The sequence below is a fragment of the Tachyglossus aculeatus genome, chromosome 5 (genome assembly GCF_015852505.1).
Source record: "Tachyglossus aculeatus isolate mTacAcu1 chromosome 5, mTacAcu1.pri, whole genome shotgun sequence".
Lineage (NCBI taxonomy): Eukaryota > Metazoa > Chordata > Mammalia > Monotremata > Tachyglossidae > Tachyglossus > Tachyglossus aculeatus.
Genome location: NC_052070.1, coordinates 56,364,816 through 56,380,634, shown reverse-complemented (window position 1 = coordinate 56,380,634; position 15,819 = coordinate 56,364,816). Strand labels below are relative to the sequence as shown.

General features: G+C 42.4%; 1 non-coding gene across 1 annotated transcript; it reads left to right on the top strand.

The window, feature by feature from the left end:
* Positions 1 to 13,792: 13,792 nt before the first annotated feature.
* LOC119929105 lies at positions 13,793 to 13,930 on the top strand. The gene has a single exon (XR_005451245.1). It is a non-coding gene; the product is annotated as a small nucleolar RNA SNORA7 (small nucleolar RNA).
* The last annotated feature ends 1,889 nt before the right edge of the window (positions 13,931 to 15,819 follow it).

The following is a 15,819-nucleotide window of genomic DNA, read 5'->3' as shown; positions in this document are numbered from 1 at the left end:
GGTTTCAATGAAGAGTTTAGAAATAGTAGAAGATGAAGGAGGGTTAATTTTTTCCACTGCTGACATACTGATTTGTGTGCATCCTTGGAACCTTAGAGGAGACTTCAACAGACCTTTATTAAAATGCACAATGCAGGCCTAAAACTGAATATAAACAAATGTAGTCAAATAAAAATAAATTTGATATTTATGGGAAAATGTACTAGAGGGCAAAGTAACAGATCAAAATAAAATTAAGGTAATTATCAGCATGGTAGTCCCAAAAGACCAGGAACAGTCACACGAGGCATTGAGCATGTTAAACTTTATCAGAAATAACACTCCAAATCTGGTATAAGAAACAAGATATTTTAGTTCTTATAGAAAGTTCAGTGGTTTTGGAAAAATATAGTGATAGTAACTGGTATATGTTAAGCACTTACTATATTCCTAGAGTGGTTCATAATGCTGGGGTAGATACAAGGTAATCAGGTTGGACACCCTCCTCATCCCATGTGGGGCTCACAGTCTAAATAGGAGTGAAAATATCTTTTTTTTCAGATGAGGAAACTGAGGCACTGATAAATTAATGATTTGTCCAAGGTCACACAGTAGGATACCATCAGAAGAGTTCTGTAGGTTGACATCACTGATTGAAAGAACACTATCTGTTATCATTCACTTACAGTGTTTCAGTTAGGACCAACAGCATTTATAACATTTTTAAATTTACATCCTGTTCCAGTTTTATAATATATTGGTTTTGACTTTACACCACTAGTCTCTTTTTCAGGACTAGCTCAGGGGGTTTGGGGCAGTAAAAAGAACCTCAGGGAAACAGAAAAACAATTTTAAAAGGGGAAGAGGAAGGGAAAATTCAAAAAGGTGGAGAAGGAGAGGCTGGTGGACGGAAGGAGGAGAGGTTACATGATCGATCACTGGAGGAGTCCTCAGGGAGAGGTGACACATCCATTTTACTTCCAAAGAAATAAAAGTCACATACCATAAAATGGAAACTCCCTGTCTCAATATTAATACACTAATGCGGCTACATTACTCATCTATAATTGACTGAGTTCACAATTCTTGGAATTTTGCTACTATAATAGTGATGATTATTGTGGTATTTGTTTGCTCCTACTATTAATCAATCAATCAAGCCCTCATCTGTAAAATGAGGATTAAGACTGTGAGCCCCATGTGGGACATGGACTGTGTCCTCCCTGATTAGCTTGTACCTACCCCAGTGCTTAGTACAAAGTCTGGCACATAACAAATACCATAAAAAAATCGTATTTATTGAGTGCATGCTGTGTACAGAGCGCTTTACTAAGCACTATGTGCCCAGCATTGTTCTATGCACTGGGGTACAGTCAATGCAAACAGGTCAAACATAGTTCCTGTCTCACATAGGGCTCACAGTCTAAGGAGAAGGGAAAACAAGCATTCAATCTCCATTATACCAAGAAGGAAATCAATTAATCAGTGGTATTTATTGAGCACTTACTGTGTGCAGAGCACTGTACAAAGATGTTAAGTGACTTGTCTGAGGTCATACAGCAGGAAAACGGTGCAGATAGGACTAGAACTCAGGATTCCAGACTTCCACTTCTGTGTCTTTCTACTTGTTTACATCAACCAATACAGACTACAAGAAGTCAACTTATGACTGAAAGCAAGGGTGAAGACCAGCATTTTGACACAAGCATTTAATACATGAAGTTGATGATGACGGTACACTAAACAAATATCATAGTCATGATGAGTTAAATAAGAAAATTTGAGATCTATCCATTGTTATAAAGCTGTCATGTGTCGAGAAGCTTTGTTATGCTCCATGGAGATCATTGTTTATTACAGGCACACTGGAGAATATGATGAAGAATATAATACTTTGTACCATACAAGCCAATGGTTGGAAAAACAAATCAATGGATAAAATGCAGAACATTTTTACAGGAACTTCATTGAAAATTGAAAGGAATGCAAACTGGTTGACATCTTTCACAAAGACAATTGAAAACGTCACAAAGAAAGGTGGATTTTGCCTTTTTTGTAGTATTTGTTAAGAGCTTACTAGGTGCTAGGGACTGTATTAAGCACTGGGATAGATACAAGTTTGGAAACAGCCCACACTCAAAGTTTTAATCCCCATTCTACAAATGAGCTAACAGACACAGAGAAGTTAAATGACTTGCCCAAGGTCACATAGCAGACAAGTGGAAGAGCAGGATTAAAACCCAGGTCCCCTGACTCCCGGATCTGTACTCTATCCATGCTGCTTCCCATGAATAGGTTGTAATAGATGGGTAAAAGTTTCCCCCAAAAGTCAGTAGTAGCACCTACTCCCTTGAGAGTATATGTATTAGCACAAATATCCGTGGGTCAGTCAGGTGTGGAGAAACTAAACAGAAGGTTGAAAGATATTCCTTCCATATTGGCCACAAATTGATCTGTCAAAGCATGTTAAACGTATCCACATTCACCAAACATGAAGTGGTGATGCATCTGGAAATAATTGAGTCCTTGATCGAAAGTGAGAATTGAGTCATTTGCAAATGATGGCAAGATTTACTCTTTAGTTATTGACTTGTTTCCAAACTTTCCAGAATTTTTTTTATGGATTTGTTAAACACATACTATGTGTGAAAACACTGTTCTAAGAACTGGGGTAGGTACAAGTTAATTAGGTCTGATCCAGTCCCTGCCCCCCAAGGAGCCATGATTTAGGTAGAAATTGTTGCATCGATAAGCACTACAACACCAAATGTGATCATTTGAATTGATCTTATTTTTGGAAAGTACCATGACACAGTATAAGGCTAGGTCAGATAACTGACCTTAGTTTGATAGTACCCAAATTTGAGGAATTTGCACTGGACTATAACTATCTGTATCCCACTGTAGTCTGGGATTTCTCAGTGAAATAGATTATCAGATAATGGGCCTAAAACAGATAATTTGCAAAAGACACAGGGTGATCCCAGCTTGGTTCTATTATATTACCAATCCACCTCTTTGGCCACAGGGTGGTTGATAATAATTTTATTATTATTATTATTACTACTACTACTACTACTACTAATGATAATATTTGTTAAGCACTTCCTAAACACTGGGGTAGATGCAATTCAAGCAGATCCCAGTCACAGTCCCTGTCCCAAAATGGGGGGGATCACAGTCTAAGGGGAGGGAGAACTGGTATTTTATCCTCATTTTATGCATTCATTTATTCAATCGTATTTATTGAGCACTTACTGTGTGCAGAGCACTGTACTAAGTGCTTGGGAAGTACAAGTTGGCAACATATAGAGACGGTCCCTACGAAACACATGAGGTAACTGAGGTACGGAGAAGTTATGTGACTTACTCAAGGTCACCCAGCACACGTGGCAGAGTGGGAATTTTCATTATCTTCTTTTTGACTTTGCCAACTGAAGTATGACTCAGGAGGAAAAGCAGAACTTGTTTTCCTACTGTGATGGGGAGGGCATCCTTTTAGAGTACATCGAGCACAGGAAAGATGACAAGAAAATGAAAGCCATCACTGGGTCATGAGAGGCATTTTGTTGTTTGTCTAAATGATAAAGTTAGGTTGTTCAGTGGAAAATACCAGGAGGACTAGGTGACATTATTCAGGAATGGCATTGAGATTGTAGGAGGTTAAATCAAAAAAGGGACAGAGCTACAGAAGGAGTAGAAAACATTTCCAACCACTGCCTGCTGGGAAGAATCAAACAAGTCTGAACAAGTGTGGTTTGGAAACAAACCAGATGCAGGGGGGAAATGAATGGGGAAATCTCTCCATCGTTGGCTTACAGGAGAAAACATGAGGAACAATGATACTCTCAAGGAAGAAGAAAATGCAGAAAGACAAAAGACTTTAATTAGGTCAATCAGGGTGAGAAGACAGTCTGAAAGACCGATCACAACTGCTTAAAGCATTTCAAGTAAATGCTTGTAGAAAAATATAAAACACACTAACATTTACTATAAGAGAAAAACTATGGGCATATTATGCCTTTTCAAGAGAACTGCTTTTGGGGGGACAAAGTAGCAGAGGGTAGAAAGCTGAACATGGAGACAAGAAAATGGAGCTATTTACCACCAATAACAATGCCAACAGGATGTCTGTGTGCATATTGTTATTCACAGTATATGATGGGGGCCCTGCCTTCAAGGAGTTTACAACCTAATAGGAAAACAAGTAGACAAACTGATTAATATTCAACAGTTTAAGGAATGTGAAAATACAAATACATAATAAATGCAAGGGAATAAATAGGTAATAAATATACACTCTTGGGTTCACTTGTGACTACTTAGAGGCTATGAATAAATACATTATTTGTTGAGTAAAACAGCGTGAGTCTGGGAGTCAGAAGAAATGGAATTCTAATTCCGGCTCTGCCATTTGCCTGCTGTGTATCCTTGGGAAAGTCATTTAGCTTCTTGTGTCCATTTCTTCATCTGGAAAGTGGGGATTAAATACTTGTTCTCCCTCCTACTTAGACTGTGAGTCCCACCTGTATCTATCCCCGTGCTTGTTATAGTACTTGACAATAAGTGCTGAAAATGTAACCTCAATTATATGAATTATTATTAAAACCCACAGTGACCATTTTACTTCTCAGGAAGGAACTAAGAAGCAGCACCAGATATGAGGGCTGGGAGCACATTCAGTTCCTAAGCATTGCTGTTTTGCTCAGGACAAGACATCTTCGCTAGTTAGGATAGTAGGAGAATAAATCACAGCAGGATTTCTGCTCAAAACTGAACCGAAAGGGGGCAACCCTCAGCCAGAGAGGCAGGATAAATGTTTTAAAGACATAATGAAACATAATCTTCAAACAGACTCAAACAGTGGACTGGGAGGAGATCCTGCAGCAGACAATCCTGGCCTGTATGCAGTATCAAGAGAGCTGAGTCTTTGGGGAGATTGGAAGAGCAAGAGGCAGATTTGAAAGCAATAGTGTCATCTTGAAAAATGAAAGGCAGATATGTATGTGCATACACCCACATGACCTATTTCTTCTCCCTTTAATCATTTTTATAACTCTTCGCTCAACCCTCTACTATTCCTCGTCTTTTTATTTTTTTGAAGTGAGGTAATCCAAACTGCACTAATAAGCGCTCCTCCATTCAGGGAATGGGTGAAATGTTATTTTCCAGTTTTGCATGTCATGCTCAATTAAAACATCCCAATACAGAGTTGTTGTGTGTTTTTATAACCCTGGCAAAACTGGATGATTCTAAGTCAATTTTAAGCTCACTCCTTGGGGAGTTTATACATGAATGACTCCCAAGTCTTTCCTACCTCCTCCTAAACTCCCCCTTTTTTAAAATCTCGTATCTCCCCATCCCTCCAGTGCATCTTTATATGGATGTCCTGCCAAGCTCAATATGTCCAAATCCAATCTCCTCATCTTCCTTCAAGCGTAGTTGATGCACTACCGTCCTCATCATCTTTGAAACCAACAGTTTTAGCATTATCCCTGACCCCACTAGACTGTAAGCTCATGGAAGGTGGGGATTGCATCTTCCATCTCTTTCTATTCCACCAAACTCTAAGAACAGCACTCTGCATACAGCAGGCTCTCAATAAATACTACATGCTGATCGAGACTGAGAAGAAAGGGGACAAATAAAGGAGAGCTAGGGAAAGATAAAAAGGGTGATGGAAAGTGGGGAGCAGAGGGGCAGGAGCCATTTCTTCTAACTCTTTGTAATCTCTCCAAACATTTAATACAGTTTTCCACACACAGTAGGTGCTCAATAAATACAAGTGATTGACTAAGACTGAGAAAGAATTGGGTAGAGAGGGATAGCAAGGGGAGCAGGGGGAGAGAAAAGCAACACACCCACAGACACAAACATATAGACCCACATAAAACCATATAAAAGCAGCTTGGACTAGTGAAAAAAGCCCAGACGTGGGAGTCAGAGGACCTGGATTCTAATTCTGCTCTACCACTGTATGATCTTGGACAAATCACTTAACTTCTCTGTGCCTCAGTTACCTCATCTGTAAAATGGGGATTAAATCCTACTCCCTTGTCTTTAGACGGTGAGCCCCATGTAGATCAGGGGTTGTGTCCCACCAGATTAACATGTATCTATCCTCGAGTCACAGAGTAAGCACTTAATAAATGTCATAACTATAATTATGGCCTTATTACACATTGTAATCATTGCTATTCACTCATTCAATTTTATTTATTGAGCATTTACTGCATGCAAAGCACTGTACTAAGCGCTTGGGAAGTACAAATCGGCAACATATAGAGAAGGTCCCTACCCAACGACAGGCTCACAGTCTAGAAGGGGCAGACATACAACAAAACAAAACAGGTAGACAGGTGTCAATATCATCAGAATATATAACATATTATATATAATGCTATATAACACTATGTATAATATAATATGTAGTATATGATAAATTCATATTCCAGGTATAGCTATAATTCTTTAACCATATAATTACATGGTATAACATATGATATAATTGTGTATTATAATTATTATAGACACATGCACACATACACACTCTGCACACAGTAAGTGCTCAATAAATACGATTGAATGACTACATATAAAAAGCTCATTATTGTTGTCCCAAGGATCCACCAGTGTCCAAGCTCTGAAGTGCTCTATGGTTAGGGATTAGGCTGATTAGGCGGCAGAGAGCTCCAAGCCCACTCCTGGCTCATGAGCTACCCCAGAAATGATCCCTCTGAGAGTTTCTCACTTCTCACTGTGCTAAAATCTCCCATCCATGTCCTGAGAAAGCCAGTTCTATAGCTCCCATTTCTGCTCCCGAAGAGAAAGAGGGACACGGTCCTTTTCCTCCTGTTCAGCAGGATAGTGCAACTATCAAGAGTTCTCTCCTGTCTATCCAGCCACACGTGGGACCCCTAACTGACCTTCCTTGATTCATAGGTTACTACGGAGAAGCAGCATGGCTTACTAGATAGAGCACGGGCCTGGGATTTGGAAGGACCTGAGGTCTAATCTCTACTTTGCCATAAATCTTCTGTGTGATCTTGGACAAGTCACTTCACTTCTCTGGGACTGTTACCTCAACTGTAAAATGGGGATTAAGACTGCGAGCTTGCTGTGGGATAGGGACTGTGCCCTATCCAATTACCTTGTATCTACCCCAGCACTTATTACAGTGTCTGGCATATTGTAGGCATTTAAGAAATATGAATATTCTCATTATCATTATGAGGTAAAAACCATCAGTAGATCAAAGGAAACACCAAATGAGCCTGGAAAGAAATACACCTGGATGAGGAGGCACTTACGTACATAATCACAATGTATTTATCTATATTAATGTCTCTCTCCCCCTCTAGAATCTAAGGTCCTTGTGGGCAGGGAACATGTCTATCAACTCTGTTATATTGTTCTCTCCCAAACACTTAGTACAGTTCTCAGCACAGGGTAAGCATTCAATAAATAGGGTTGATTAGTTGATTGATTGATTGAGGGCTTTTGTGGCAGGATGAAAAAGTCCTATAGATTTCCTTCTGTTTGAGATGCTTTGAGCACTGTCCAGCCTAAAAGCAGGGGGATGGACCAAATGACCTCTGGAGGGTTGTCCCTAAGGTTCCAATCAAGCCTCTCTCTGAAATGTGGTTTGAGAAGAGGGAAGATCTTGAGAGATGACTCTGAACTGTTTGGGGAAAGAAATGACCCTCTGAAGCTCTTCCCCCTAAAACATCAAGAAGGTTTTGTTTTATAACTCTTGTGTTATGGAAGACACTGCATTCTGGGGAAACATAACTGGCGTTCACACTACGTCCTGTAGAACATGGAGTTTTTCCCTTCTACTTGTGGTGGAATGTGAACTCTTTCTGGAGAGAGTAACAAGAGCCTGCCTGAAAGGACAGAGAAGAACTCAATCAGTCTTGAAAGAAGGGGCAGATCCCCAGGACCAGGGCCCGTGAGCCTATTAGAAAGTAGGTGGCAGATCTAAAAGAAATGGCCCACCCTCACTCTCCATCTGGAAAATGCTGAATGTGGAGACAAATGTGATGTCATGGGTGTTGGGCCAGGTCCACCACAACAAAACACAAAAAACACAAAAAAGTACAAAAAGCCTAGGCTTCTTCCTGGAGTAAACACTCAGATCTGCCTTACAGACGGAGGTCGTTGGAGAAAAGCAGCCTAATAGAAAGAGCACAGAGGCAGATCTGAGTGTTTGGTCCAGGAAGAAGCCTAGGTTTTTTGTATCTAGAAATGGGATGATATCAAATGTATCTTGTGCAGGAGGGTGCAGAATTTGCTTGATTCTGCATAATTTTGTTGGGACGGGGTGACCCCTGGCCCCATCACTTCCTTCAGGGTCACTGGATTTCCCTCTCCAGATCCCTGGATGGAATAATTCAGTGGCCAAGGGTGAGACTGAGGATGGCCAGGCCCATGAAATGAAAACACAGGTCAAGAAGGTATCTCGTGCCATATCAAGCACTTAGTACAGTGTTCTGCACACAGTAAGCGCTCAATAAATACAATTGAATGAATGAATATCAATTCTGGGCAAGGACAAACCAGCTGAAAACTGGACTGTTGCGTACTGAACCAGACGAGGCTGATTACCCAATGGACCCCCCCCTTGCTGATGCCCTCCCTTACCCCTCGACCCCCCGCCACCCACGTGTACAGAACCAGCTGGGAGCAGGCTACCTCCCTCTCCACCACACATTCTTTTCTTATAATAATAACTGTGATATTTGTGAGCCCCTCATGGGACGACCTGATCACCTTGTAACCTCCCCAGCGCTTAGAACAGTGCTTGACACATAGTAAGTGCTTAATAAATGCCATTATTATCATTATTATTATTATATTTATTAAGGGCTTACTATATGTCAAGCACTGTTCTAAATACTGAGGTAGATACAAGAAAATCAGGTTCCACATGGGGCTCACAGTCTTGGTAGGAGCAGGAAGAAGTACTGAACCCCCATTTTGTAGATGAGGCACAGAGAAGTTAAGTGACTTGCCCAAGGTCACCCAGCAGACATGTGATGGGGCCAGGATTAAGACCCAGGTCCTCTGACTCCCAAGCCCGTGCTCTTTCTTTTAGGCTGCTTATCTCTAATGACCTCCGTTTGTGAGAGAGATCTGAGTGTCTCCTCCAGGAAGAAGCCTAGGTTTTTTGTATTTTTTTTAATGAATAGCATTTTTTAAGCACTTACTCTGTGCCAGGCACTGTTCTAAACACTGGGGTAGATAAAAGTTAATCAGGATGAACAAAGTTCCACATGGGGTTCACAGTCTTAATCCCCATTTTACAGATAACAGGTAACCGGGGCATAGAGAAGTTAAATGACTTCCCTAAGGTCATATAGACAAGTGACGGAGCTGGGAGTAGAACCCAGGACTAGGATTCTAATCTATTAGGTCACCCCACTTATTCTGGTCTAAATTCTCAGATCACTCATGTGGGGCTGAGGAGAAGGTGGAAGGAGAGAGCAGTAATGGCACTGTTACAGTTTAGTAATTTTGGAAACTCATCCAGCCCTTTGATTCAGTGTATCAGCATTAGCTCCAGCATCTTTGCCCTTTATCTCTAAGTCATTTTGTTTTGCTGTTTTCTCAGCAGCATAATGAGGTGAAAATTGGAGTTTGCCACCTTGGATATCGGTTCAGGAGATTTAGCGGCCAAACTTGGACCCTAGTCTGGATGCTTTGCCCCACCAATATTTGCCGATTTAACCAGAGGGGCTGAGTTCAGTGTGTGAACCCCACCATTTCCTAGTCCTCAGGGACCGCCTTCAGGATTCCTGGATAAGGGGAAGGGTATGATGTCACCAGATGAGGAGGGCACGTGGGGTAGCAGGGTGATAGCACACATGCCATTTTGCTACTGCGTGTCAAATCCACATGATCCTAAAACTCTCTGGGAGACCCCTAAACCCATCACCCACACTTGCTGAAGAGTCTCTGAGTTCCCGTCCAGGACCTTACGAATTCTGGCATCTCGCCTAAGCCCTGAAACTTGGCAACAGGTGCCACAGTGGAGGGAGATTCAACTCTGAAAATGTTTAAAAGGACATAAAAGCTTCTGATTCCATATTGGAACCAGAAAAGGGGGGAAAAGGCTGAAACTTGATTCTCTGTTGTGAAACCAGATATATAGACTTTCCTAACTGCCAGTCTAACCCCACCCTCTCCTATTGCTCCTCAAAGCCTTAAGCTAAGAAGACTAAATAGTCTGTCAAAATGCCTTCAAACTCAAGTTCATTTTGAGTTCTTTATAATCCTAGATTTTCACAAAAGCCATCACAAAGGGAAACAGAACAAAGAGATTGAGCCTATTAAATTTCTTTGAGGCCCAGAGCCTGATTCCTTGCAAGCCCCCTGCCTGATTTCTTTTGGATTTGTTCCTTGATTTCCTTAGTGCTTAAGCATGTGGGCATAGGTTAATACTTGCATCCATGGTTATGATGAGAGAGACAGGGTGGGATTAGAGAGAATCAGAGAGAGAGAAAGGAGAAGGAGAAAGGAGAGAGATGAAAGAGGAAAAGAGAGAGAGGAAGGAGAAAGGAGACAAGAGTGAGAAACAGGAAGAGAGACCGGAGGAAAAAGGAAGAAGAGACAGAAACAGGAAAAGAGAGGAGAAGGAGAAAGGAGAGAGAAACAAGAAGAGATGGGGAGAAGGAGAAAGGGGAGGAGAAAGAAATAGGGAGAGAGGAGAAAAGAGAGGAGAGTGGGAGAGATAGAGAAACAGAGAAGGGAGAAGGGCTGCCATTCTACCTTCAGCAAGTCACTAAACTTCTCTGTGCCTTGGTTACTTCATCTGTAAAATGGGGATTAAGACTGTGAGCCCTATTTGGGTGAGGGACTATGTTCATCCTTAGTATAGTGCCTGGCACATAGTAAGCACTTAACAAATGCCATAAATAAGGGGAAAAGGAGAGAGAGAGAGACAGACAGAGAGAGACAGAGAGAGAGACACAGAGAGAGAGAGAGAAAGAGAGAGAGAGAGAGAAAGAGCGCACACTCTGAAATCTGGTTAGGTAGGGCCCAATTTCCACAGGTTAAACTTGTTAGCGCTCTGTGTTTGAAACTGTTACCAGGCCTCAGAGTCGAAAGTGACTGCTTTTCTGTTCTGTGTCATCTATGAATCACTTCCAGTTGGGACTGGAAATGGGGCTGAATGTTAAATATCTAGAGTTGCGGATTGATGTTGCTCTGTGGCTGTCTCTGTGAGAAAGCAATGCTTTTATGACAAGGAGGCGGGGAAAGGAGATTTGTCTCCCCCTCTGGCTCATGGGAGATGAGGGGGGAATTGCAAAGACTCCCTATCCCTCAGCTGCTGCCTGCCTCACAGGGTTCTTCAAAGTAAACTCTTTTTCCTTTGCAATCTTGATTTACATTTTTTAACTCTAGATGCTATTAAGATGAATATATATGAATGCTCTTAAGATCCATCAATATTATGTGTATATGATGCCAAATTGCATATATGGAAATGCAAGAGGATTGAAGAGAGTCCCGGGAGGGGCAACTCAAATGATTAAAGGGTTGGAATGAAGGCCCGCGAGGAAAGGTTGACAGAGTGAAGGTTATAAAGTATGGAGAAAGAGAGCTGAGAGTGATTACTTAGAGAGCAAGGGCCAGCCTTTTCTGCAGAAACTCTCTGGAGAGCACTAGAGGAGAGAATCTTAGGGGGTCATGAGAATGGCCTAGGGAGGACCTGCTTGACTTCTGGGTCAGAACAAGGAGAGGAGATGGGAGGGCAGCCAAAGGAGCATCCGAACCTGGTCTGAGGCCAGCCATATGGCCACGGGGATTGAACCAGGCCGTAGTTGGTCAGTATTGGAGTCCAGTGTTTTTTCAAATCTTTGCACATCTCTCTCATCTTATAATAATAATGATGGCATTTATTAAGTGCTTACTATGTGCAAAGCACTATTCTAAGTGCTGGGGAGGTTACAAAGTGATCAGATTGTCCCACGGGGGGCTCACAGTCTTTATCCCCATTTTACAAATGATGTAACTGTGGCCCAGAGAAGTTAAGTGACTTGCCCAAAGTCACACAGCTGACAATGAGTGGAGCTGGGATTTGAACTCATGACCTCTGACTCCAAATTCTGGGCTCTTTGCACTGAGCCACCCTGCTTCTCTAAACCTTAAACCTCCCATACGTAGACTCCCCACTCCTGAAACATTTTCTTTGTTTCCTTCCATTCCCACCACATAGAGCTCTGAGATGGCCCACCTTTCCCTTCAGAACAGCAGGCTATTGTTTGATAGATTACCAGATTGTATGTTCCTCCTCTAGACTGTAAGCTCCTTGGGGGCAGGGAACATGCCTACCAACTCTGTTATAGCTCACTCACCCAAGTACTTAGTACAATGTTCTGCACACAGTAAGCACTCAATAAATACCACTTTTTGATTGATTGATACAATAGAAACATGAGATGTGTTCTCTGTCCACAAGGAGCTTATCCTTTAGTGGGGGAGACAGAGAGAAAAATATTGACCAGTGGAGAGGTCTCAGAATATGTGTGTTGACTTTACAATCTATCATTTAGATACGTAATAGCTAATGGAGGGTAGAAATAAACATGTAAAGGGCTAGAAAAAGCAGGACAGTACAGGAAAGGATTCTGGGAAAGTGGCCTTCCACCATGAAAAAGTGAGAGGAGGAAGGTGTAAAGAGGAATAAGGAAAATAATCTAAGAACTCCTGACATTGAGGGGTTTATTTTTTCTTTCTCTGCTGGCACCTTCTCTTTGGCCTCAGGTGATGGTGCATTGTCTTGCCAGCATCTGCTTATGGTGCAGAGACTGTGCCTTACACCCAGAAGCATTAAGAACAGCTCCGGGACTCATTAAATGAATGATAACTAATGTGGTTATTAATGATTATAATAATGAAGAGGCCAGCAGACTCTAGAGGGTGGAAGGTAGAACTCACGGCCAAGAAAGCAATTTTGACTCCATTCACAACAAAACACATGTGATCTCTCAGCCCCTGGTTTCCCAACTAGGTTACAAGCCGGAAGCAGCATGGCCTGGTGGAAAGAACATGGGACCTGAGATACAGAGGACCTGGGCTCTAATCCCATACCAACCACTTGTCTGCTATGTGACCTTGGGCAAATCCTTTATTCATTAATTGATTTATTTATTCTTTAATGGTGTTTAAGTGTTTACTGTAGGTAAAGCACCGAGGTAGATACAAGTTAATCAGGCTGTATACAGTCCCAGTCCCACATGGGGCTCACAGACAAAGTAGAAGGGAGAATAGGTATTGAATCTTGTTTTGTTTTGTTTTGTCTGGCTCCCCCTTCTAGGCCGTGAGCCCATTGTTGGGTAGGGACCGTCTCTGTATGTTGCCGATATGTACTTCCCAAGAGCTTAGTACAGTGCTCTGCACACAATAAGCGCTCAATGAATACAATTGAATGAATGAATGAATGAATCCCCATTTTGCACCTGAGGAAACTAAGACACAGAGAAGTAAAGTGACTTGTACAAGGTCTCTCAGCAGGCACTGGGCCTCGATCTAGCCTGTCCCACCATCAATCCCTGGCTCACGTCCTACCTGTGGCCTGGAATGCCCTCCCTCCTCACATCCACCAAAAAAATCACACTTCCCCCCTTCAAAGCCCTACTGAAAGCTCACCTTCTCCAGGAGGCCTTCCCAGACTAAGGGCCCCTTTTCTCTGCTCCCTCTCCTAACTCCCATCATCGCCCCGACTTGCTCCCTTTGCTCTACCCCACCTCCCACCGCCCCACAGCACTTGTGCGTATAGAGATATATAGATATATCTATAGTTCTATTTCACCTTTCAGGGTCGCACCTGAAGAGTTTCCAGTACTCTACCAGTCTCAGCTACGGGAGGGAGAGTCAAGCAGAGGCATACCCATTCCATTTCTAGCTTTTCTAGTGTCTAGCAAGTGGAAGGCAATCTGCTACAAATTAAAACTTACCCTTGCTGGACAGCAGCGGCATGGGAGAGAATCGGGGGCGGAGACTCAAGTTTACTGTATGGAAGGAGGCAACGGTAAACCAGTTCTGTATTTTTACCAAGAAAACTCTATGGATACACCACCAGAACGATTGCAGATGGAGAACAGGGCGTTCTTGGAGATGTGTCTGTGGTGTCACTATGGGTCGGAAATGACTCAACAGCATAAGACAAGATAATTCAATTATTTATATTAATGACTGTTTTACTTGTTCTGATGTATATATGTATATATATATCTAATTCTATTTATTTATATTGATGCTATTGATGCCTGTTTACTTGTTGATATCTCTCTCCCCCCTTCTAGACTGTGAGCCCATTATGAGAAGGGATTGTCTCTCCTTTTTGCTGAGTTGTACTTTGCAAGCACTTAGTACAGTGCTCTGCACGTGTGGCTCAGTGGAAAGAGCATGGGCTTTGGAGTCAGAGGTCAGGGGTTCAAATCCTGGCTCCGCCAATTGTCAGCTGTGTGACTTTGGGCAAGTCACTTAACTTCTCTGGGCCTCAGTTACCTAGTCTGTAAAATGGGGATTAAGACGGTGAGCACCCCGTAGGACAACCTGATCACCTTGTAACTTCCCTGGTGCTTAGAACAGTGCTTTGCACATAGTAAGCGCTTAATAAATGCCATCATTATTATTATTAAGTGCTCAATAAATGCGATTGAATGAATGAAAGTGGTGGAGCCGGGATTAGCTCACAGGTCCTCTGGCTCCCAGGCCTGTGCTCTATCCATTAGGCCACGCTTAAAAAACACCATATAGTGGTGGTGGTAGTAATAGTAATTGTAGTAGTAGTGGTCATAAAAGTAGTAGTAGTACTACTACTAGAAGAAAGGCTTGACTCAGTGGAATAAGGCTTGAAGTGAGAGGGACCAGTCCGCTGAAGTTTTCCAGCTGCTAAGTGGTCACAGTCATTGCTTTCACCCCCCATCCCCCAGCTTTTAGGAAGTCACATTCAGCCTCCGCAAACTCTCTGACACACTCTGGCTGTCCCCCAGCGAGACTGAAAAGGCTCCTGACCAGATCTTTTTGACCAGTTAGCTTTTTGGAATCCCATCTGTGCCGCCTCAAGCTCATTTGTACTTGTTCATCCCAAAAAGCCCCTCCCTACTCAGGCCCCCCACTATCAAAAGCTAAAATTGGCAACTCTGATCCTAGATCTAATCTGATTTCTAGACTGTGAGCCCACTTCAGATAAGATCTAGATGATTTATCAGATGACTGTACTTCCCAACCGCTTAGTACAGTGCTCTGCACACAGTAAGTGCTCAATAAAAATGATTGATTGATTGATTGATTGATTGATTGATTGATAGAAGTGAGAATGTGAAGTCTGCCCACAGACAGGCAACCTCCAATGGAGAGAGCAGCCAGGGACCCCGAATGCCTTGGCTGGGAGCCCCTATGTAGATTGTGAGCCACTTAGAGGACAAGCACTCTTTTCCAGTGCTTAGTACAGTGCTCTGTAAACAGTGAATGCTTAATAAATGTTATTACTACTAATACTGTGGCAGGGAGGGGGTACAAGGAAGGGTCAGCTCCTTGAGAGAAGGGAGTGTGTTGTTGGGTAGGGACCGTCTCTATATGTTGCCAATCTGTACTTCCCAAGCGCTTAGTACAGTGCTCTGCACACAGTAAGTGCTCAATAAATGACTGACTGAATGAATGAGTGTGCATGGTGCTCCTTCCATCAGCACCCCAGTAATGATAATAATAATAATGGCATTTATTAAGCACTTACTATGGGCAAAGCACTGTTCTAAGTGCTGGGGAGGTTACAAGGTAATCAGGTTGTCCCTCGTGGGGCTCACAGTATTAATCCCTATTTTACAGATG